Here is a 22,042-nt window from a genome sequence, read left to right as displayed (position 1 = left end):
AAACATCTACCTGAAATCGTTTGTGTTTTGTGAGCATTTTGAGCGTCTAACAAACTGCTCAGGCTGCTAGGCAACATGTTGGAAGTTTATCAAGCTTTGGAAAGTGTTTGCTTTCCAAAACTTTGCTTTTCCAAGTTATGAAAATGTGCAAAGCAAAACAAAACGAGGCCTTATAATTGCCTTTTGGAGAATCCTAAATAAGGATACCCAAACTTTTGGACGGTCGATCCATCGCAGAACATATAACCCACGCAGACCGCTTGCATGTGCAAACACTGCACCCCGTCCTGAATGAAAATCGCATTTTTTATCAGCTTATCCGCAGGGGAGCGCATCGTCGCCGCGCTGAGTGGTCACCTGTGTGGCCCGGAAAGCTTGAGCGTCGGGAGGAGTGCGGGGACTGCTGCGCCTCTGTGTGCTCTGCTGTGTCTCTTTAAGTACAGCAGGCAGTGCTGTTGGTCCGCGTGGGAGTGCAGGGCACACGGTGCGGCGGCACTGCCTCTTCGCCGCGTCAAACAGCCCTCTTCTAATCGGACGGGCGACAGAAACGACAAGTCGACGCACCGCATGCGTTCGCTGTTTGACCCAAACAGATGACTGGAGCCACCGGGGCGAAGACCGGACTGTTTCAGAGGGGCTCGTCCATTGGTGAGGCCATTAACATTACTCCCTCTTTCTCCTCGGACTGAGAGCTGGAAGCGCGTAGCGGTTCATCTGCACTACAGCAGATTATTGAGCAGCACAGAGAGACTGTACGGGCTAATGGGATTGACAAACTAACATTAGCGCTACAGGGCTTTTCTGAGAGTATGGTGCTCTTCATTTTTGGCCGAGTTATCGTGGATATGAATCATGTCTGAGCCCGAGGGGTGACCATCCTGAGCTGAGTTGCGTCCTGTGAACTGCAACAACACCAAAGCTTGTGTTGAGAGCCTTATTCTGACTCATGTTCAAGGTAAGCCCGAAGACTACTCACACACACACACACACACACACACACACACACACACACACACACACACACACAGAGGACACATATATATGTTTTTTCCCCTTTTCACTGAAGCAGCTCGAAATATGTCCTGCAAAAGCAGCGCTTGCTTGCTTGCTTAGTGTTGGTGTTGCAGGAGTCCTGATGTTCTCGCAGTGCAGCTGCTCTGGAATAGTGATTCAGACCAAAAACCACAGCTCAGAAATGGTTTTTGCAGAATTTGACTGTCACTTGTTGAAAAGACTGGCCATATGTTTTGCTTATACTGAACCGCCGGTACTAAAAATATCCATTTGAACTAGATTTTCGAAGCTATTCTCTTAACATAGTTGCAGACTAACCCAGTGCGGAAGTGAATGTTTTATATTTTTAATGCAACGTATTCTGCTGTCTCCTCAGAGCAGTGGTCGCTAAAAATGCGTCAGTCTAACCAGGTGCCCGTCTGGTGGCCACAGTCAGAACCCCTTCAGCATTTGTGTGAAGATCCTGGCGTTTCATTAAAGCCCACCTGCTATTTTTTTTTTGAAGAGCTGCAAACTGAGACTCTGAAAAGAGGCCTGTATTCATAGCCTTTTTAAAATTTGGTTTGGGAAACCATTTTAGTATTTTCAAGGATGTTTGTCTCTGTACCTGAGGTTATGTGGTTCTCTTAAAGTGCTTCTCTCAAGTGTTTTGCAGTGTACTGAATATTTTTTAGGTTTACCTCGGCTTGAAAAGATTTCCACTGTCTTTTATAAAGTGTACAAGTGAGATTTTGCATCAAGAAACAATAAAATAATACAGTGTAAATGTGTAATTTATATTTAATCATTCATCCTCAGCATTACCAGAATATTATGCACATTGAGCGACCTCCAGTAACCCTTCTTGTTTCTGATGACCTTGGTGTTCACTGTATTGAGAAACTGCTCATTGTGGAGCGTGGAGGTGGGAGAAGAAGAGCGTAGTGGCTGTTAAGATGGATCACAATGCTCAAAAATCAATTGATGAATGGGACTAATTGGTCATGCTGGTGTTTCAGCACTTGTCATGGCAATAAATAAAAAGCATAGAGCCTGATAGACCGCTTGTTATGGCACTCAGTTCATAGCTCCTGAATCTAGTCCAAGCTGAATTGATCAATAGTGTGAACATCACTGTAAAATATTACCTAACCGTTTTCGATTTCACTTTATTTGAGCGGAAACCACTGGAAATCTGCATTTCTGCTGCATTTGAATATTGTTGTGGTTTCATTTGTGCCAGGCAGGAACCTGCTGATGCTTGTTTAAAAATAAAATCGCATAGATTTTATTGTTGCTAACATTAGCTGTGCTCTCCCACAAGCTCAGTCCTCCCTCAGGCAGAAGTGAACAGACGTCAGGGAAACATGCTGATGGCTGAAATTCATATTTGTACAGAAGTCAAATAGATTCTGCTGCCGATGCAGTGAATCATCAGGGTCAAAGTCACCGCATTTTGTATCTCCAGGATCCTCTTGGTGACCATGAAGATGAAATCCTGAAAGAAAAAATGTTTTCTTTTTAACTTGATGCTGAATGTGAATGATTTTCACACACAGGATTAACTGTGAGAAACCTGAATGTGCTTACATATGAAGTCCTTTGTGTAGTGACTGGGTGACTGGCGGCAGAGGGAGAAGGCTTTGAATTCCTCCAGCGCTTATTCCATGGATCACATCCAGTGGACGCAAGCTTTGAAGATCGCCAGAGGAATCACAGTTTGCGTGGTTGTGAAAGCCATTACAGTGACGTGAGGGTGGTGCAGCACCACTAGACTGGATGGTGCGCTCCTTCCTGATATATTACCGTCAAGAAAGGATGTCAAGATCCTCATTACAGCGTCTACAAAAATAGCTTAGCATTAAATACTTGGCTGGTTTTCGACTGTTTATAGTGTCTGACGTTCAAACACACAGTAGTAGTTTCACAGTGAGTGGCATGGATGTGAATACCAAACACAACTAGCGCTGTCCCTTCATGTTTGTCAGTAACTGATTTTTTTCAGTTTCCTTGAAGAAAGAGTTGATTTTAGAAAGAGGATAATCTTTAAAACTGTGTTACGGCTGCACAGGCCGAAGGAGTGGGTCACCCTCGCCGTGTGCACATTTCAGCCAGATTTTCAGCTTATACCAGGATTATTCACAACGGCAGACTTCCTCTGTGAGACGTAGCCAGATAATGACAGCCTAGACAGGTGGTGAGGAAATACTGCGAGGCAGACATCAGACAAAGCTGGGAAACCCCGAAAGACTAATCTGTAAGTCAAGTGTGGGGGATTTTGTCCAAAGATATTAAATTTGCAGATGCACTTATCAGGCTCAAATAAACTGAGGAAGAAGAAGACAAGCAACCTCGATGTTAAAAAGGAAACATCTAGACGATATAGTCTACCACCTTCAAGTCGATCTGTTTTGTCTCTGTTCTGATGATCAGGTGAAAAAACCTTTCACAGTGCTCGCAGTCAGTTTGCAGTGAGTGAATATAATGTAAAAGCCAATTATATTTTTGAACTCAGAGACCTGCTGTTCAGGCTTTTCTCTCAGACAGACACAGGCACCCTACTGAGGACATGTTTAATCCAACCGAGGCTAATATGAGGCCTCTGTTTGTATCTGTCTGAGTCACAGTGCAAGGTTATGTGCTTGCATGTCGTCGATCTCCTTACATCCTGGCAGACCGAGTGTGTTTTTAAACAGAGGCAAAGACATTCAGTAGGTAATTATTGCATACTTTTTATATCTTAATCAAGTGCACGGTGCATAATTATTCGAGCGCAGCTAAATATCAGTTGCTCTTTCAGTGTCATACAAACCTTTCTTTGGTTTCTGGAACACGAACCATATTTCATTTTTTTGCATGTTACTCTTAAGTTATTGTGGAAATTTAAAGTTCAAAGTTGAAATGCGACTGCCAACCTCTCGTGCAATCCAAAAGCAACACCTGCCGTCAAATTGCATTCACCCCGCGCTTAACCGTGCAATCAGGTCCTTTAGTTTTCTGAACACAGGGTGTATTTTCTCAGCAGATAATTGTAATTAAACAGATTTTTCTGTTGGCTACATAGATTGGTACTCACCCAATGTGGAAAACATGCTCTTCTCTTCTAAAGCTTTGTCCTTGAACTGGAACTATCAAAACATTTACTGTTGTGTCAGGGTCTCGAGCTCCTTGTTTGTTCTCTGTGCCATCAGGCTGCCTCGCAGTTCTCTGATTGCTAACGTCTAGTCAGACGGCGTGATGTTGTAGGTGTTTGAGAGGGAGGGTAAATAGAGTGTAAATTGGGTAAAATGGAAAAAGATAAGGAGCAGACGATAAGGAGAAAAAGGTGACTTTAAAAGACACATTTTCTGTGGTCTACAGCTGACCTTGAGACTCTGCCTGTCGGCGGGATTAGTACATCACTACTGTAATTGTTCACCTTGAGTAGCAGACCTCCTTGTTCTTTCTTCAACTCGATCCCTGCTTCACAAGAAGCCTTTTGTTGGTGTTAAACTGCTGGGCTCTGTGTTTTATACCTGCTGCCCCAACAGAAGTCCAATCTGGCAACAGGAGAGGCTTTAAATGGGGGAAAAAATGTAGTTTACTAACTCCGCTTTTAGGAACCGGAGACCAAGACTGTCTGACCGCATGCCTCCGTGCAAGTCTCTGGGTAATGTTCTTGACCTTAACCAAAAAGCTGCCTTTTATAGTCCTAAATGAGTTTTTCCACATAAAAGTTATTTATAGTCCGATTAAGGAAGCTGAGTAATGTGGGAGTTGCGATAACGAGACGTAATTTGTTTACAGTGTCGTTAAAGATATTGGCTACAAAGTATAATTTAATGACAGCAAAACACTGGGATTCTTTGATTAGTTTTATTAGGTCAATAAAGAAGATGTTCCTTCCATGTTCCAGCCCTGTGGTGCTCTCTCAGCATTGGGAACATAACTCCAAGCAGTGTTAGTCAGTCTGTAAAAACACATCCATCAACTTCCAGACTGCACCGTAAAGAATTAGACATGCTTTTGCTTTAAAGAGGATGTCAGAAGATTTTGATAAACCCTGTCCCAACAATACTGCAGCACAGCAGCAGGAGCCCCGGTGTGATAAAGAATCTGAAGGAGTGGAGCCCCCTCCAGGTCTGTCAACTTGTGCAGTCAGTGTCAGCGCTGGCTTCAGCTCTCCTTTCAGCATGCTGCTCCCTAATTCGGCCGTCACACTTGCTAGAGAAATTTGTCAGGTTGCTGTAAAATGAACTACTTGGGCAAATCAAAATGTGCATCATTTTGTTCCTCCCCAAACCACTCATCTGCCCGTGAAATAACAGGATACTCGGGTTTTTAAATGGATAAACTACTTTCACTCATTTCCTGTTGGGAGTGTGTCATTAAAGGGTAAATACTTGCACTTTTTTTTTTACCACAGTTGTTTGCTCAGTAATTGCATTTCCTGGGATTTCATCTGAAAGATGTGCATCGGTAACCAAGCTGCGCCTATTTATACACGGCACGCCTAAAGTAGGGGCTTATTATTCTTACACTCAGCCTTACATGTTGTTCCATTAATTTCCAGCAGCAAGCAGGATAAGCGGCTAAGTCTATCCCCTTATCGGCTACTTTTCTGAATCTGGCAGTGAGCAGAGCGCGCACACATGAACTCCTCCTCTGTGCTAATGTTCTCCATCTGTCAGTAATGCTGCTCAGGTTGGATGAGATGTTGGGAGCTATCACACGCAGTGACTGCACCACGCCTGGTCAAGCACGAGCCCATCGCCACGCCATGTCAACCCTCATCACCTCCCCTCTCTCGGTGATGGTGCAGATGTTTCCCAGGTTGCTCGGGGGTGGTAGGATGACTCAGCTCGAGTTTTCACTCGGTGCCTCACCGACTCCCAGTTCAGCCCCTCTCCTCAGTCAACTGGCAACTTAAACGCGATCTGGCTGCACTCAGACTCGGCTCAAAACACATTATTTTCAGTGTCAGGCTCTCGACTCTAGTGGTTCCCGGCCTCTTGAAGAAATTACTTTATGCAGTTATTCTGTGTTATTTCGTTAAGAAAACACTTGCCCTCGTGAATCCACACAAAACATCCTGGAATTGTTCAAGAAGCTCTCCTTTCATACTGTGACACTTCAGCTATTTATCCACAACTTTCAGCTGTTTATTTAGACTTCTCTGCTTGCATGCTAAGTAGTTTGCAGCATATGGGAATTCTGTTGTGTCATCTGAACAATTACTACTTAAATATGCTACAGATCAGGCTCTAATCAGTTCCTGCAGTCTCTTGTTTATTTGTTTTTGACCTAACACAGTATGAATGCATTATCACGTCTATCCTTTTAGAGATATCATCTCCACAACATTTCCCACATGCAGAGCAGTAAATGCAGAAACCATGAGAAGTAACCCAGCCTGGAAATGACTGCTCGAATGTTCAGCACTCTCCTGGATTAACTACAGGGCCTTTTAGAGGGGCTAATCGCTCTCTGTTTATTCCAGACCTTAAAGAATTCATAATCCAAAGTACTCCATGATAAATCTTCGCCTCTGTGTTTTTTGTGTTTGTTTTGTTTTTGCTGTGTTCACAGCTTAGTCCGCAGACTTCAGTGGGTTTATTTCTTCTAATGCACAGTCCCTTAGGGAGGTGGAGATAAAAACCAAAGCTCTTTGCACCACAAGAAGAAGAAGGAAGTGAGTAAATGTGTATTTGGGGCCCAGGTGAACGGAGAATTTAAATAAATGCAACTGCATGTTTGAAATGTGAGAATTTCCTTGGGAAAATTACTGAGCACCTCACTGTCGTCACGCAGTTGCTTCATAGACTTCCGTTTCTGTATCTCACATACTCAGTTGTAAACACAGGCAGCTCTCTTCTCTCTTCCTTTGCTTTAGAGATGTTGTTCCATGTTGCATCAGAGCAACAGTGAAGCACTACTCTATGTGCACATCATATTTTATTCATACAGGCTGCAGCACTGAGGCACGCTCCTTTCTGCGAGCCCAAAGCAAGCAGCTGTCAGAAATCCCCAGATACTGTAGCCATTTCTACGTCTACTGTAGCATAAGCCATTGGGAAAAACAAGAATCTCTAAGATATACTGGTCAGAGTGAAATTCATGAGACAGCGGGAGAAGATGGGTCTGACGAGCCCCTACCAACCTCATTTTAAATGAACCTGCTTCTGTTTCAACCCTCGAAGCAGAAGGGCTGTGTGCATGGGAGATACCAGCTTCTATCTTTTTTATTAGTCTCAAACAACACTTACATAACAATGCAATAGGAAACCACTGCCCTGAAATGCTCTGTCACTTTCAATAATACACAGTGCATCTTGTTATCAGAACAATACAACCCTGCACCACTGCGTCAGCATTAGGGCTGAACGATTATGGAAAATAATCTAATTGCGATTTTTTGCCCCAATATTGCGATTGCGATGCGATATGCGATTATTTTTTAAGGTATTTGTCTTCTGTATTATTAAACAAAGACAAGCAATACATCATATAGTATGGCCAATACTATATTACATTAATTTTAAACTGTTCTTTCCTGGAAGACAGACCTCTGTTATGATGACATGAGGTGATGCATGAATTGATGACTGACATTTTTATTTAACTTCTTCAATCACAACAGTATATTTGAACATACACAATAGTTTATTTTTAGCTTACAAACATCTGAGCATAAAGTGCTGACAAGGAACCCTGGTGTAAACATTAAAATGAAAGTCAGTACAATGTGCAGATTGCAGAAATATACATAAACAAAATCAGTGGCTTTACCACACTCAGTTTTTCGACATCTGTGAACTACTAGACAGTCATTCAATTAAAAAATAATATTAAATAAATAAAACTAATAAATAAAAAATACACACATCTTACTGATCTCTGCAGTCAGTAACATTACACATAAAGTTCAAACATAATAGCAATTGTATAAACACACACACAAACACGCCTTTAAAATTTAAAGGCGTGAAATTGGACGGTCTAGTTCTGATTAGCGTCACCGCTGTCTCGGTGGAGTTTAATAAACTCGGCCGTCTGCTTCTTGCTATCTAAAATATAACCAGACACTGGTGTAAATTCTCGACTGTCTCATACTTCTGTTTAATAAGTTTTCTGTTTGACGTTTAGTCAGCTGTGTGAAAACCAAGGAGGAACCCACCCGGGGGATTAATAAAGTTTTATTTTATCTAATCTAATAACTTTAATCTCAGCCAAACCGATTTACTCACGAACAAACAAAACACTGAAAAAAGCCCAACAATAACATTTTTAGGTTGTCTAAGTGACTTATATATTACGTTTAACCCGAGCAGCGAAACTCCGCGGTGATCTGAAAATGATGTGCCGGGAGTTGTGCCGTTCTCGGCCGCATCAGTAACCCTCGAGCTCCCGGCTAGCCGTCGAGCTGGTGGGTAGCAGACGCCTCTGAAAACGTCGAAGCACTTTTGCAAATATGGGATATCTTGATAAACCGAGCAGATATTTGATGTTTACACAACTACTTTCTCGCCTGAAAATATGTTAAAAGTTTATTTTGTGACCCAGAAAGATTAGTATGAGTAATTTTAAAACTTAGTAGCGGCCGCCATTGCTGGAAACTGGAGTTTGGCTGGGCCGCGCTATGAATTCTGGGATATGGTAGTAATTTGGACAGCCTTCGGCGCGTCGCTGTGACGTAATCGGTCTACAAATGCGGCCTCAGGAGGATGCAGCCCATGAATTGTATAATATAATCGCAGTATAATCGCAGCCTTTGCGGTTAGAAAATTGCACTTGATCATGTCGCGATATTATCGCAAATGCGATATATCGTTCAGCCCTAGTCAGCATTTCTCAAACTTCCAAAGGTGCCATACAAGCGTCCTTTTATTTTTTCCTCTGTTTGTCCAGTATTATCATGCATAACTTGCTTACTTTGAATCTATTTATTTGAAACACATACATCTTTTATCATTATATTTTGGTTTTTTATAAACATTTTTTTCCATATTTTTGTTTGAGGGATATGTGAAGATTCATAATTACAGTATCCACAGGAAGTGGTCTTCTTTTTATTTCCCAGGCCACTCCTTTCCGGCCAAACAGTGTTTGGCATTTTGTCAGTATGCAGCAAAACCAAGATATCTGCAGATTTAAGTCAGATGGATTCTTTTTCAGCTTTACTTAGTTTGGTTTCCATTGTGTTAGTTTCTGTTTCTGTTATTTAGAAACCAGGAGACCTGATTTTGACTTGGTTTGTTTTCAATTTTGCACTTTGTACTTATTTATTTTCTTCATGGTTTTCTAAAGACAAATCCCGTTATTGCATTACATATATTCTTTGGGTTAATGCTGAAGTAAGATGTGAAAACTCAAAGTGGGACAAAGCATCAACAACGCTTTTTCTTGCCAAAAATCAGTTTTGCAAGCATGCAAAACAAATTCCTGCATAATTTATTTTTGGTTCCTTGGAGTTATTTCTCGTGGCTTATACCAGATATGCACCGTAGAAGAATCACCGTATTTTGATTATCGTGAGCAGATTATTGTGAAAGCATTGTTTTGTGACTTACATTAACATTCTTAGCTGAAGCAAAGATTTATAATTGGAAATATAAAAATATGCGTGTTGGGGAGATAGCAGACTCTTAAATCCCTGCTGCCAATTTAGCAAAACGAATAAACCTCAACTCCTGTGAACCTGACCTCAACCTAAATCTTCACATAATTACCAAGTTGTCACCTTAAAATTTAAATAATTTATGTTATGGTAATTTTGTTGCACATCACAATAGTGTGGCACAACACTGCATTACCACACACAGACACAGACATGCACACACAAAGTTTAAGCTTTCTCTTTCTCTTCCTTTTCTTCAAAGGATTTGATTTTCAAAACAAAGCAGAATTTAGAGAAGGCAGATAGTCCTTGTCCTAAATTCTGTTCGATATTCTGCCAAATTACATTAAAGAAAAAGAAACTAATGAAAAGTTCTTAAGTAAAGGAAGTGCATATCTTAACATACTCCTACACAAAACCCACTTAGTTCCCCCCAGTCTTAAAATACGTGTGAATTTGACATGCACATTATCGCTGTGGTTATTATCAGTGTTCAGTCATGGGAATATTGAACTGACGGGACCAACAGCGAGGACATCAGAACATCAGCAACTTATCAACAACACCATCATTTGAATAAAAATAGAACGTAAAAGCAGCGAGGCCTCTAACAATCTTCATATCTAATTGGAAAAGATATGTTGACAGTAGGCCTCTGGTGCTGCTCGACCTTTTGCACGGAGATTTGCGCGATGCTGATGAGGCGCGCGGTTCACTACACATTTTGCGAGGCGTGCTTACAGAGCATCCTATTATATGTACGCTCTTCATGTTCCTCCAATGAATGCATCCAGACCACTGCCCTGCGTAATTGTTCACACCGAACAGCTCATCAAAAACTGCTAAACAGCTTGTGTACAACAGCGCTCCACGACAGATGAGCAGACTGTTGTCATGCTATCCTTTCATTATCTTTTTTGTAAAGTAAAATAAAGTCAGTCGGTACGAGGCTGCTGTTATGTTCAGTGCAGATAAGTTGCTGTTTTGACACTCCACCAGTATGGGTGTCAGTTACTTGAGATTCTGCTGTGGGTTGTTTGTGTAGGTGGTAAATGCAATATAGACTTCTGCAATACTAGCGGCAGGAGAACATTTCTCCAGTGAAGTGAGAAAATAATTTTCAGTCATGATTCAAAACATATGCTTTGGCTGCATAAGCTTCTGCTCTGCTGGGGCGGCGGTCTGTGCAAACACTGTAAATTGAAAACATTGATGTTTTTTTCGTGGTTTATTTCAACATATATAACTACTCAACTGTCACTGCAATCTCATAAGGAACTTAGCTCAAGATGTTTGCTGTTTAACTTTTTAGAATTGCAAAACGGATCATTTCATCCGCTTTCTGGGAAAACGTATGCTTTTATGTAGTGGACTCCAGCTGAGTGCTTACAAAAGATTTTGAGGTACGTTTTGCATTTATTTGCTTCTCCTCCGCCATATATTTCCCAGAAAATGTCACACTTTTTACTTTACTAACTGGCACCTATTTAGGTTCAGATGTCATAGATAAAGTATATTATTAACAAATGCAATATAATGTATTTCTGCAGACACTGCAGATTAGCTTCTACATTAATCAGATGGAAGGGTGAAATGTAGCAAATAACAATGCAATAATATCACATTCATCATATATAATTTGTGTAATGATACTTGGAGAAATAGGAATGAGGGACGTTTTACATGCATTGAAATGTTAGGCAACAGACATGCTGGTGTAGTTTTTGCTCGCGCCGAAGAGAATGAGAATTTTCTTTAAATCTAAAAAGCACATAAAGTGACAGAATGAAGTGGAAAAATACCACATACCCGAGTCTTTTACAGAATCCTGTTGTTTGTTGAGCTTCATGCTGAGACAGCAGCTTGTAGTTTCAAGATTTTATATCTGCTGAAGTCATCCCAGCATGTGGTGCCATGGACAGGATCACCTTTTATAGTCCACACAGCTTGCTGAGTAACCTCTTTAATCATGTTGGGAGTGTTCCAGACATATGTAGTACTCAAACGTCAAAGTCTTAATTTATTTAAAAAAAAAATCTAATCAATAAATTTGAAATGATTTCTTTAGGTGACAACAGTTTCAGCTGCATAGGGTTTAGACCACTGTGATTCCTCACAGGAACCAGAAAAGACTTCAGAATACAGGAAGTGAGATTTTGTTAATACCTATGGCGTAAAAACAAAAGTGTCTTCAGAGCGTTTGAAACCCACGTTAATGATTGTTTCGTTTAACGAGTATTTCCTGTCTGCTCTATTGTTCATTGTATTTGCGTAACAATAACAACAGTGTTCCTTTCATTTTCCCCTTGCTGTGGGAGGTGAGAGTGAAGAGCTGCAGAACAACAGTGCTGGAGGATCCAGCTCTTTGCTTAAAGACACTTCAGCAGAGTGGCTGCTCGTTGACATGGGAGCTTGAATGCGTGTCATACAGTGGAGGGTCTGTCTCCCCTCCTGCTGCACCACCAAGCACTCGACTGTTTTTCTGTTCTTACTCTGCCTAGCGGTCCAGAAGGAGCTGTGTGATACACAAGGACAGTTGTGTCAACATCTTCCTCAGGGAATAAGTTAAGCCGTACTCCATGAGTACGAGAGGATGCAGTTCGGATCATTACAAACGAAAGATGCTTCCTTTTGGTGTTTTTAGCACGAAAAGCGGTCAAACCTCTGATCTGCAGTAGTGATTCTGCTAAAAAAAAAAAATAGAATTATGCATATTTGCACTTGTAAAGGGATAATTCAGCTTTTTTTCCTCATCTGTCAAATCTCTTTCATTTTTTTGTGGTCACTCGTGGGCAATAACATGTAAAAACATCTCCTGGCCAACCCAAGCCGGCACGGAAAACACGATGGCGAGCATATGCTTAGATGCACACGAGCTTAGATAACCACAAGCTTGCGTTGGCAGTTGTTTTATTCTGTCCGCTTGGTGAATGCAAATCCAATAGTCACTGTTCTTCCAGCTCTGTTTTTGGTAGTCCATTTATATGCTATAACTAATTGCTGCCAAAAACATGTGGGACTGAGGATCCAGAGCTCTCATCTCTTCTGAAACCCCGCATTTTATACACCCTCCACTCTTTCTGACCTCCTCCCAATGACTTATGTAGAGGTCTTTTTTTGCGAGATACAACTAAACTGCTAAGCCGATTCTAAGTAAGTCCCCTTTGTTGTTTCTACATTAAGTGGTCTTTAAATCAGAGATGAGCTCTAGCACTGCCGTTTCACTCAGCAAGAGGGAATAGCAGAAAACCGAATTGTGTTTGATCAACTGTCTTGGCAAAGACGGTGGATTATGTGCATCATGGACGAGTGCAGTGCTAACACTAACACAACATTTTATTTTGATAAATAAGTAACGAAGGCCTCTAAACCTTTTATGTTAGAACTCAGTGGACCACATAAACCCCACTTTGACCTTAAGTGGGCCGAACCAGTAAAACCCACATTTCTGTCAGTGTGTCACATGTTTAATTACATATTTAATCCCATTTAATATAAGACAAAGAAGAATAAAAAATAAAATAAAAAATGGTTATGTAGTAAATGCAGCACAAATAAATAAATTTGTAAAATTACAGAAAAAGTTCTGGCAGCTCATTGCCCAGAAAATCTCCTTTTTTCCCCTTTGTGGGCCCACTTTATTTCTATAATTTCTATGGTAGATAGTGAAAATAACAGGAACTTTCATGCTTTTTAATTGTAATTGTTTAGCAGGAAATGATGCCCTTCATCACATTTTCCAAAGGTTACCAGTGGGCCGGATTGGGTCTTTGCCAGGCTTATTCTGGTCCCCTGGCCTTGTTTTTCACACTCCTGAGTGATGCTAGTGTTGTTGTCTGGCACTAAGCAGAGAATACAATTTAGCAGATTATTTATGCTCATTTCCCCTCAAAGTATAATTTTCCCAAACAAAAAAGAATTAAAGCTTTGAGCAGAGATGACGTGGTCCTCACTCTTTTATCCATATCGATGGCGCTTTTCATGCTTTCAAGTGGAAGTCGGAATCTTGATTAAGGACATCAACAGTATAGCCATGTGTCCTGGAATCTAACTGGCTGTTGCGTAAACTTGTTACTTATCACTTCCTGTGCCCACTAGGCGGCATTACTGAGCATTCAGTAGTTACACTGTATGTCTTGCTGTATGTCATGTGTTGATCCCACAGTGGAAATCTAATGTGCAACAAATTTCATTCATGTAGGCCAGAGTATGTGCCGAGGGTGCTGAGATCCTTAAAATATTGAATCCTTATTTGTGATGCGCATGCAAAACCCGTGAGTTTTCAAACATGTTTAGGCCCTCAAAAAAGTGATTTATTGTCATAAATAATAACAATAAATGGAGCAGATCCAATAAGTGGAGCAGAGCTTCAGCCATGCTAATATGTTTCCCACAAACAATGATGGTAACAGTGGGCACTAAATGAAGAGTACTCAAAAATCCAGCTCACAAATAGTAAACAGCTTCCCATAAATATTAATATGTTTGATAATGAGTGATACCAAATACAGATCAGGCAAATGCACGTTCATGAGTGCTGCAGCACTGCACTTTTCTAAAGTCTAAGCTCTTGCCTTGTTCTCTCTTAATAAATGACTACATTTTCTCTAGTGAATGAGTCTTGTGCTTTTAGATTAATTGTTGACTGTTGAAACTTTCCATTTTTCCACACGACTTTTCCCCTCCTTACCTCCAACACTCCTCCTCCTCCTCCTCTTCTTCCTCCTCACCAACTAAACATTTACTGAAAACCCTCCGCAATCCCCTCCTTAAGCGTATTGAAGCAGAGAGCGCTGAGATTCACAGCAGAGCTGAGCTTTGAGAATTCACTTTTAATTAAAGCAGAGATCCTGTGTGCTTAGAGAAGGTGCGAGAAGAGAAGTGGGGCAAAAAAAACAAAAAACCAAGCTCTTTTCCTTTTTTGAGAAAAAGCTGCAGATACCCTGTAAGGTCCTGAATGAGGAGCTTTGTTAAGGTTGGATAGTGGAAGACATCATTTGATCTCCCATTGACAGCGCCTTCCCGCTGCAGAATAATTACTTCTTTTATGAAGCCATTAAAGAGAACCAATTCAAGTGATTGTTTCTCAAATGCCCGTCTATGTGGCCAACTGGGATCTGGGTGCTGCAGCTAGCGAGGGTGAGTCAGAAAGTCACACAGCAGGCATCTGGGATGTTTATCTCTGTTAGGAGCTTGCTGACACATTAATACCAGAACTGTCATTCGGTTGGCATCAAAAACATTTCCAGCTGTTCTCTCCCGAAATAGAGTCAAACAACTTACTTTTTCTTATTTCATTATTTTCTCCATTCTTTTAAATATACAGAAAATTTTGTGCTAATCCGGATTTTGGCTTTTTGCTCGTTCCTAATTGAACTCTGCTGCTTCGTGTCCGCAGTCACAATAGAGCTATTATTCTATCACTTCCACTTTGCTTTCACTGTATAAGTTGCTTATCACTCTGCTCTGGTGGAAATGTTCATGATCATCAGTGACTCTATTAAAGCTCTGCAGCTTAATGCTACTGTGGGCTAGTCAAAGGAGAGGATTACATTATTTTTAGACCCTTTAATTTACCTCTTCTTTTTCTGAGTAAAAGTCACCACTGAGCTTAATGGACCTGGAGTTTTATCAGGATTACAATGATGCCTTTTCCCTGCCATCCTGGGCTTAATTTTTAAGCTTTTGGGGGGGTTGTTCTTAAAATGTTTTCCTCTCATTGGTGCATTCAGCTCTCTCCAATAACAAATGTAATGCTGTTCATAATTACCACTGGCTTTTGGGGGAGGTTAACTAACCGGGCCAGGTAACAACACGAAGGAATACAGCGACTGCTTGTTTCAACATTGGCAAAGAAAAAGAAATGTCACGTACATGTTGAAATATCAAGCAGACGCTCTTTTCCTGAATTGAATAATTAACTTCTCAGTGTTGTTTTGGGGAAGATGAATGATTGTTGTCGTAGTGTCTCTCCGTAAACTTATGCTGATAAACTAATAATTAAGCAGTTAGATGATTCATAGTGATGCAGTGGTCGGGACTGAGTTTTCTCCAGGGCAGGATGTGATTTGACAAAGGTCGTATTTTACAATTATTATCTCTGATGAGAAAAAAAAGATGTGAGTGTGTGTGTGTCGTGTTTGTTAGCAGGCTTACCGTTTCCTTTCTTTTCTTCAGTGCTAAGATTAGTGCCCCAAATGTTTACGTGCTTGCAGTTGTGGGTTTAAGATGTAGTGATATATATTCTGTACATTCAGGTGGCTAACTCTGATCCAAATCCACAATTTGGTTGGATTATGAATGGAAAAATGGTCAGGAGTTTCACTTTAAAAACTGCTGAAAATGGCACATTTTCACCAATTCTTTTAATACTAGTTAATACTAATGCATCGATTTTTTGCTGGGAATGTGCAGGACAATGTGCAGATAATGCCTTCATACTTTTATATGTGTCAGAACACCAACAATACTTGTTGAATCAATAAAATTAATTTCACTATAGGACGTAAGCTTTAATGTTTCAGCGTTAGAATAAATATATTAACTCAAAATAAACTTATTTTACGCTTTCTGCAGCATTCCTGTCCTGCCTTCCTTCAACATGGTTGCTGTTATATTTTTTGTAGTCTTCGTAGATTCTTTTTACCATTTAGTAGGCGGCACTCATTTTGTGTGGAAGATGAGTCATATGAGGTGTGAAATACCCCTTTTTAAGCGAGCACACAGAAACAGTTGATAACCACAGATGTGACACTGGTTATTGCCAACTGGATTTTTTTTTAAGCCAGCTAACCCTGAGAAAGCATGGCAGTGTTGAACTTCCGTCGTAATGTACCTCTCTGAATAAACAACATGCAGAAGCACAAGAGAAAGCACAAACCTCCCCCAAGGCAGCTCTCTGTCTGGGCAATATTTACATTTAAAGGACTTGCATTGTATTTTACATGTGTTCATTTTTTTATTTGTTCTCATTGAACTTACTTTAAGAGGTTTGTGGTGCAGTAAAAACAAGTGCACAGTGCAGGATTTTGTTAATTTGTCCTGTTCAAACCCATTTTCATGTACTTGAGATACTGAGTATAATTATTTTTTGTTTATGTGGCTATAGATATACATGTGTAGCCTTCATGTTTGGTAAAGGTTTTTGGTCACGTTTATCTTGTTTTCCAAAGATATTATACTTATTCAGGAACTTTGTACATGTATTCATATATATTATAACAAAATCACAAGAAAGTAACATGATATTTAACATCCTCATGTATGATTCCCTACATGCCTGTGTATTGTCAATACAAACAGTGGCAGTAAGAAACAAAGGCTATCTAAAAAGCTCTGCAGAGCATTATCATCAGTTTGATGTTTTAAATCCATCCATCCATCCTCTTCCGCTTTATCCGGGGCCGAGTCGTGGGCCCTGAAGTTGGAACACACCCTCCGGTCCCCCTTCTTAAAAATGGGGACCACCACCCTGGTCTGCCAGTCCACGTGTACTGCTCCTGATCTCCACGCAACATTGTAGAGGCGTGTCAGCCAGGACAGCCCTACAACGTCCAGAGCCTTCAGGAACTTGGGGCGGACCTCATCCACACCAGGGGCTCCCCGGTGCCTCTGTTTAACTGCCTCAGTGACCTCGCCCCCGGAAATTTGCTGGTCATCCCTCTCATTCCCAGCCTCTGCTTCCTCCTCGGAAGACGTGTCAGTGGGATTAAGGAAGTCCTCGAAGTATTCCTTCCACTGCTCGACAGTTTTCTCAGTCGAAGTGAGCAGCGCTCCGCCAGCACTATACACAGTGCAGGTAGAGCACCGCTTTCCTCTCCTGAGACGCCTGACGGTTTGCCAGAATCTCTTCGAGGCAGTCCAAAAGTCTTTTTCCATGGCCTCTCCGAACTCCTACCACACCCGAGTTTTTGCTTCTGCCCGAGCCGCATTCCACTTGGCCTGTCAGTACCTGTCAGCTCTTTCCGAAGTCCCACAGGCTAACCAAGCCCGATAAGCCCCCCTCACCTCTGGTGTCCACCATTTGGTTCGGGGTTACCACCACAACAGGCACCAACCATCTTGCAGCCACAGCTCAATACAGCAGCGTCACACACCATTACTACGCGTTTAGGTGCACCGGGTCTGTCCAGCATCCTCCCCCGCCACCTGATCCAACTCACAACCAGGTGGTGATCAGTTGACAGCTCAGCCCCTCTCTTTACCCGAGTGTCCAGAACATATGGTCGCACGTCTGGTGATATGATTACAAAATCGATCATCGACCTGCGGCCTAGAGCGTCCTGGTGCCACGTGCACTTATGGACACTCTTATGTTCGAACAAGGTGTTTGTTATGGCCAAACTGTGATTTGCACAGAAGTCCAATAACAAAACACCGCTCAGGTTCAGATCAGGGAGGCCGTTCCTCCTAATTATGCCCCTCCAGGTCTTGCTGTCGTTACCCACGTGAGCATTGAAGTCTCCCAGCAGGACAACAGAGTCTCCAGGTGGAGCACCTTCCAGCACCCCACCCAGGGACTCTAAGAAGGCTGGGTACTCTGAACTGCCACTCGGCGCATAAGCGCAGGTGACAGTCAGGACCCGTTCCCCGAACCTAAGGCCCAGGGAACAAACCCTCTTGTCCACCGGGAAGAACCCCAACGTACAGGCAGCAAGCCGAGGGGATATTAGAATACCCACCCCAGCCCGCCGCCTCTCACCAGGGGCAACTCCTGACTGAGACAGAGTCCAGCCCCTCTCCAGGAGACTGGTTCCAGAGCCCAAGCCATGCGTAGAGGTGAGCCCGACTATATCTAGCCGGTACCTCTCAACGTCACGCACTAACTCAGGCTCCTTCCCCACCAGAGAGGTGACATTCCATGTCACAATTGCCAGTCTTGGTAGCCGGGAATCAGTCCGCCAGGGCCTCCACTCCTGGCCGCCGCCCGGCACACAATGCACCCGAACCCCTACGGCACCTCCTGCGGGTGGTGGGCCTGCGGGAGGATGGGCCCATGTCCCCTTTTCTGGCTGTGCCCGGCCGGGCCCCATGGACCAAGGCCCAAGACGCTCGCCCTCGGGCCTTGGGCCCAAGACGCTCGCCCTCGGGCCTTGGGCCTGGCTCCAGGGCGGGGCATAAGGGTCTTCTGAATCACTGTTTGTCTGGTCCCTCACCCAGGACCTATTTGCCATGGGAGACCCTACCAAGGGGCAAAAGCCCCCAGACAACATAGCCCCTGGGATCCCTGGGACACACAAACCCCTCCACCACGATAAGGTAGCACTTCACGGAGTTTTAAATCCTATATGGTGCTATTCCATATGTTGACAATATTTGTAAATATTTGACAAATAAATCATTGAGTTGACCTTGAACTTTGGTGGATGAAAGCCAAATATTTGTGGATTATTAATCTGCTATCATCATTTATTTACACACATGCTGATTATGTCAGCCTGAAATATGCTCTCAATAATAAAAATGGTAGTGCTGGTCCTCTTGTAAACTTTGTATCCTCTTAAAACTTGGCTAACATATGCGTCGTGTTATCATTATTTCTGTCACGTAAACCTCTGCTGAACCTTACGGTCTGTGTTTACATTCATACACTGATCGGCTGCACATCATGGAACTTCTATAACTCAGAGTTTCAGAGCTTTTATCACAATGTTTAAGTTACATGTTACAGCGTGTCCGAAGGTTTGTTGCTCAAACCTAAAATGAAGTTAAACAGATAATTCTGAAAAAGTCTAAACACACGAAATCTAACAGCTTACATTATTCGCTTTTAAGCACGCCATCATCCCAAGTCAGTTTTAACACACTTTTAATCACACGTACTCAAATTCTGTCATACTTTTATCAGATAGTTCACATTTTTAAAAATATCCAGACATACAGAGGTTCTAGACAGACGAGCCAATAATAAACAGCATGCATTACAAGGCAGCGCTGATAGTGGAGCATTATATTTAGAAACTTTATCACAGGATATGTTAAGTGATACTTTGAGGTGTCAGGAGCCTGCTGGATGTGATGGTTCCTAGTTATGTTGTTGGATTTGGGAGAAAGTTTAAAATTGAACCATTCGTAATAAAATGTTTGTGAGCAGAGTGCTTTACTTCATGGGATTTGTCGCCGTGCGGTGATTCTTGCATCTTTGCTGATGAGTTTCCTTGTGAGTGGCCACCACTAATGAAGTGTATTGGGCATTAAGCCAATCACTAATGTGAACACACAGTGAGATAAACACAGTTTTAATTAAAATGGCTTACAACAAGATGGGAAGCCAAAACTGTAGCACATACCACAGCAGCTTTTGCCAAACGCTAAAGGAAGAAAACTGCTTTGGCAGTATAATCCTGTTGTTACTCGACACAGTCATGTTCACACTCCAGTTTTCAGGGGTCATGCGCTCCTAAGAGTTGCCATCTGTGCTGAGCGAGCCACTTGAATCTCTTCTGCAGATCAGCAAAACTTTGGCAGTGGTTTATTTGAGCTTTCTCAGTTTTTACATGAGATGGATCTTTTTCTAGACTGCAGATGTCTTCCATAAAGTTTTCATTGAAAAACACCTAAAACCAATGTTGAAATAAACACATTTACACACTTTATGCTAAAGAGGAGCTCTCAATAACTCCTCTGCTTTGACATTTCATTCAGACCTGCAATAAGGCAACTTTGCAGCCGGATGAATGAGGAATCTGCGTGTAAAAACAAACATGCTTAGTAATGTCACCGGGGGAGGAATGCGATCTTTAGTTTGATGTGATTTGACAGTCATAGCTAATGTGCACTGGCAGGCCAAACACACCAGGAGAGCGGAAGGACGGGCCCCAGGGTGAGGGGAGGGTCAGGGCTGCTGCCGCTATCATTGTTAACCCCCTCTGCTGCTAAAGGAAAGAAGACGTCCCACAGAACGGCTCTTTTACAGGATGGGACTCGAAGTTGTACAAACAGGGACAAAGAGGGCATTAGAAGAAACCTCAAATGATTTCCCCTCCCAGTAATGCTGGCACCAGAGTCCTGATAACCTTTTCTTCCTGCCACTGTTGATATTGCTAGTTTCCATCACAGCAGTGTGTGTTTCCCTCGTGTGCAAACGCATTGTTAATGACTGTCCTTGCTTTTTATTTCCCCCCACTGCGGACTAAACACAACCTCGCTTTACCAAACACTTGTTTTCCGGTATTTTTCCCATTTAAAAACTGTGGGAGGATATCATAGCTGATTCCGTACAGCTGATTTGCACTTCACGAACTGGTGAAAAGAACGAAAGCAAAGAAAATTGGCGACCTGGAAAGGATCTGCAGAGTCATGTAACATAACTGGATGTTTTTTCTGCCTCTGTCATGACTAAGTATAACACGTCTAAAAACCAAATCTACTAAAGATCACATCTTGTTGGGTGTGAAATAACTTTTCTCTTCCTGTCCTGAATCAGAACCGTTATGCAAAATCAAGTATTGCATAACCACTCTAATAGAGCCTTTTTCCTGCTGGTGTCATCTCTGTCGCAGCATGGTTGTTTTTACGAGTCTTTAACTGCATAAAGTATTCTAACAATGTGGAGAGGCGGTTGCTCAGCTTATGGTCAGTTTAGCATGTGGGCGGTGTTTTGTTTATAGCTGTGAATGTGCATTTATTCAGTACATTTTACAGCAATAAAGTGTTTATGGACAATATTTGAATCTTTCATTGGGAACATGAAAATTGATGCTGAGCTGAGAGGATGAAAAGACTCTCAAACCCGATCTGTGCACTTCAGGTGATCAGCATCAACATTTAACAACCTGCAAACAAAGGCAGAGTAGAGCACAGATATTTTATTGCTGATTTCTTCCCATCGCTCCTTGTTTGAAGCCACCACTTGTCCGTGCTAGTTGACAGTTGTCTGTTTCTTGACTGTAGAGGTGAAACACTCATTCCTCTCCTTGCCCAACGAGTCCCATAGGAAGAATATTTATGGATTGACTTGTGGCGGCGTTTGCCTGCACCAAAAGCAAAGCTGGCCGTCCGCCTGCTTGCCAAAGATTAACTTTGACGTTTCCGTCCTGAAATCCTCTCTGATTAAATATTTGCTGGCTCATTTAATATGAATGTGAATTAATGGTCAGTCAGTGAGTTTGTGCCCACTCCACTGGAGTAATATCGGTGATCTGGCAAAAAAAAAAGACCTCCACAGCTCCTCCTGTCTCTTTTCTGTCTGCATTTCCTTTTTCTTCGTGTGTCTGTTTTATTCAATTCTGTTCTCCTATTTTCTCCCAGAAGAAAGGATGCGATTAACCAGAGGTGTGGACTCGAGTCACATGACTTGGACTCGAGTCAGACTCGAGTCATTAATTTTATGACTTTAGACTTGACTTGAAAAAATGTTCTAAGACTTGTGACTTGACTTGGACTTTTACACCAATGACTTGGGACTTGAATTGGACTTGAACCGGTTTACTTGAAAAGACTTGATATTTTACC

The 22,042-nt window shown here is 42.0% G+C and overlaps 1 protein-coding gene across 1 annotated transcript in view; it reads left to right on the top strand.

Moving 5' to 3' along the window:
• Nucleotides 1-440: 440 nt before the first annotated feature.
• Nucleotides 441-22,042, top strand: part of wscd2 (WSC domain sialate O sulfotransferase 2) — a 49,332-nt gene continuing 27,730 nt past the window's right edge. The window contains exon 1 of the mRNA XM_085475393.1: nucleotides 441-955. The gene's annotated coding sequence lies outside the window, so the exon portion shown is untranslated. The remainder of the gene's footprint in view (nucleotides 956-22,042) is intronic.

This window comes from Copadichromis virginalis, linkage group LG12, assembly GCF_057382275.1.
Source record: "Copadichromis virginalis isolate Kocher_CV1m ecotype Utaka linkage group LG12, C_Virginalis_male_GT1.1, whole genome shotgun sequence".
Classification (NCBI taxonomy): Eukaryota; Metazoa; Chordata; class Actinopteri; order Cichliformes; family Cichlidae; genus Copadichromis; species Copadichromis virginalis.
This window is presented reverse-complemented; position numbering and strand designations above follow the sequence as displayed.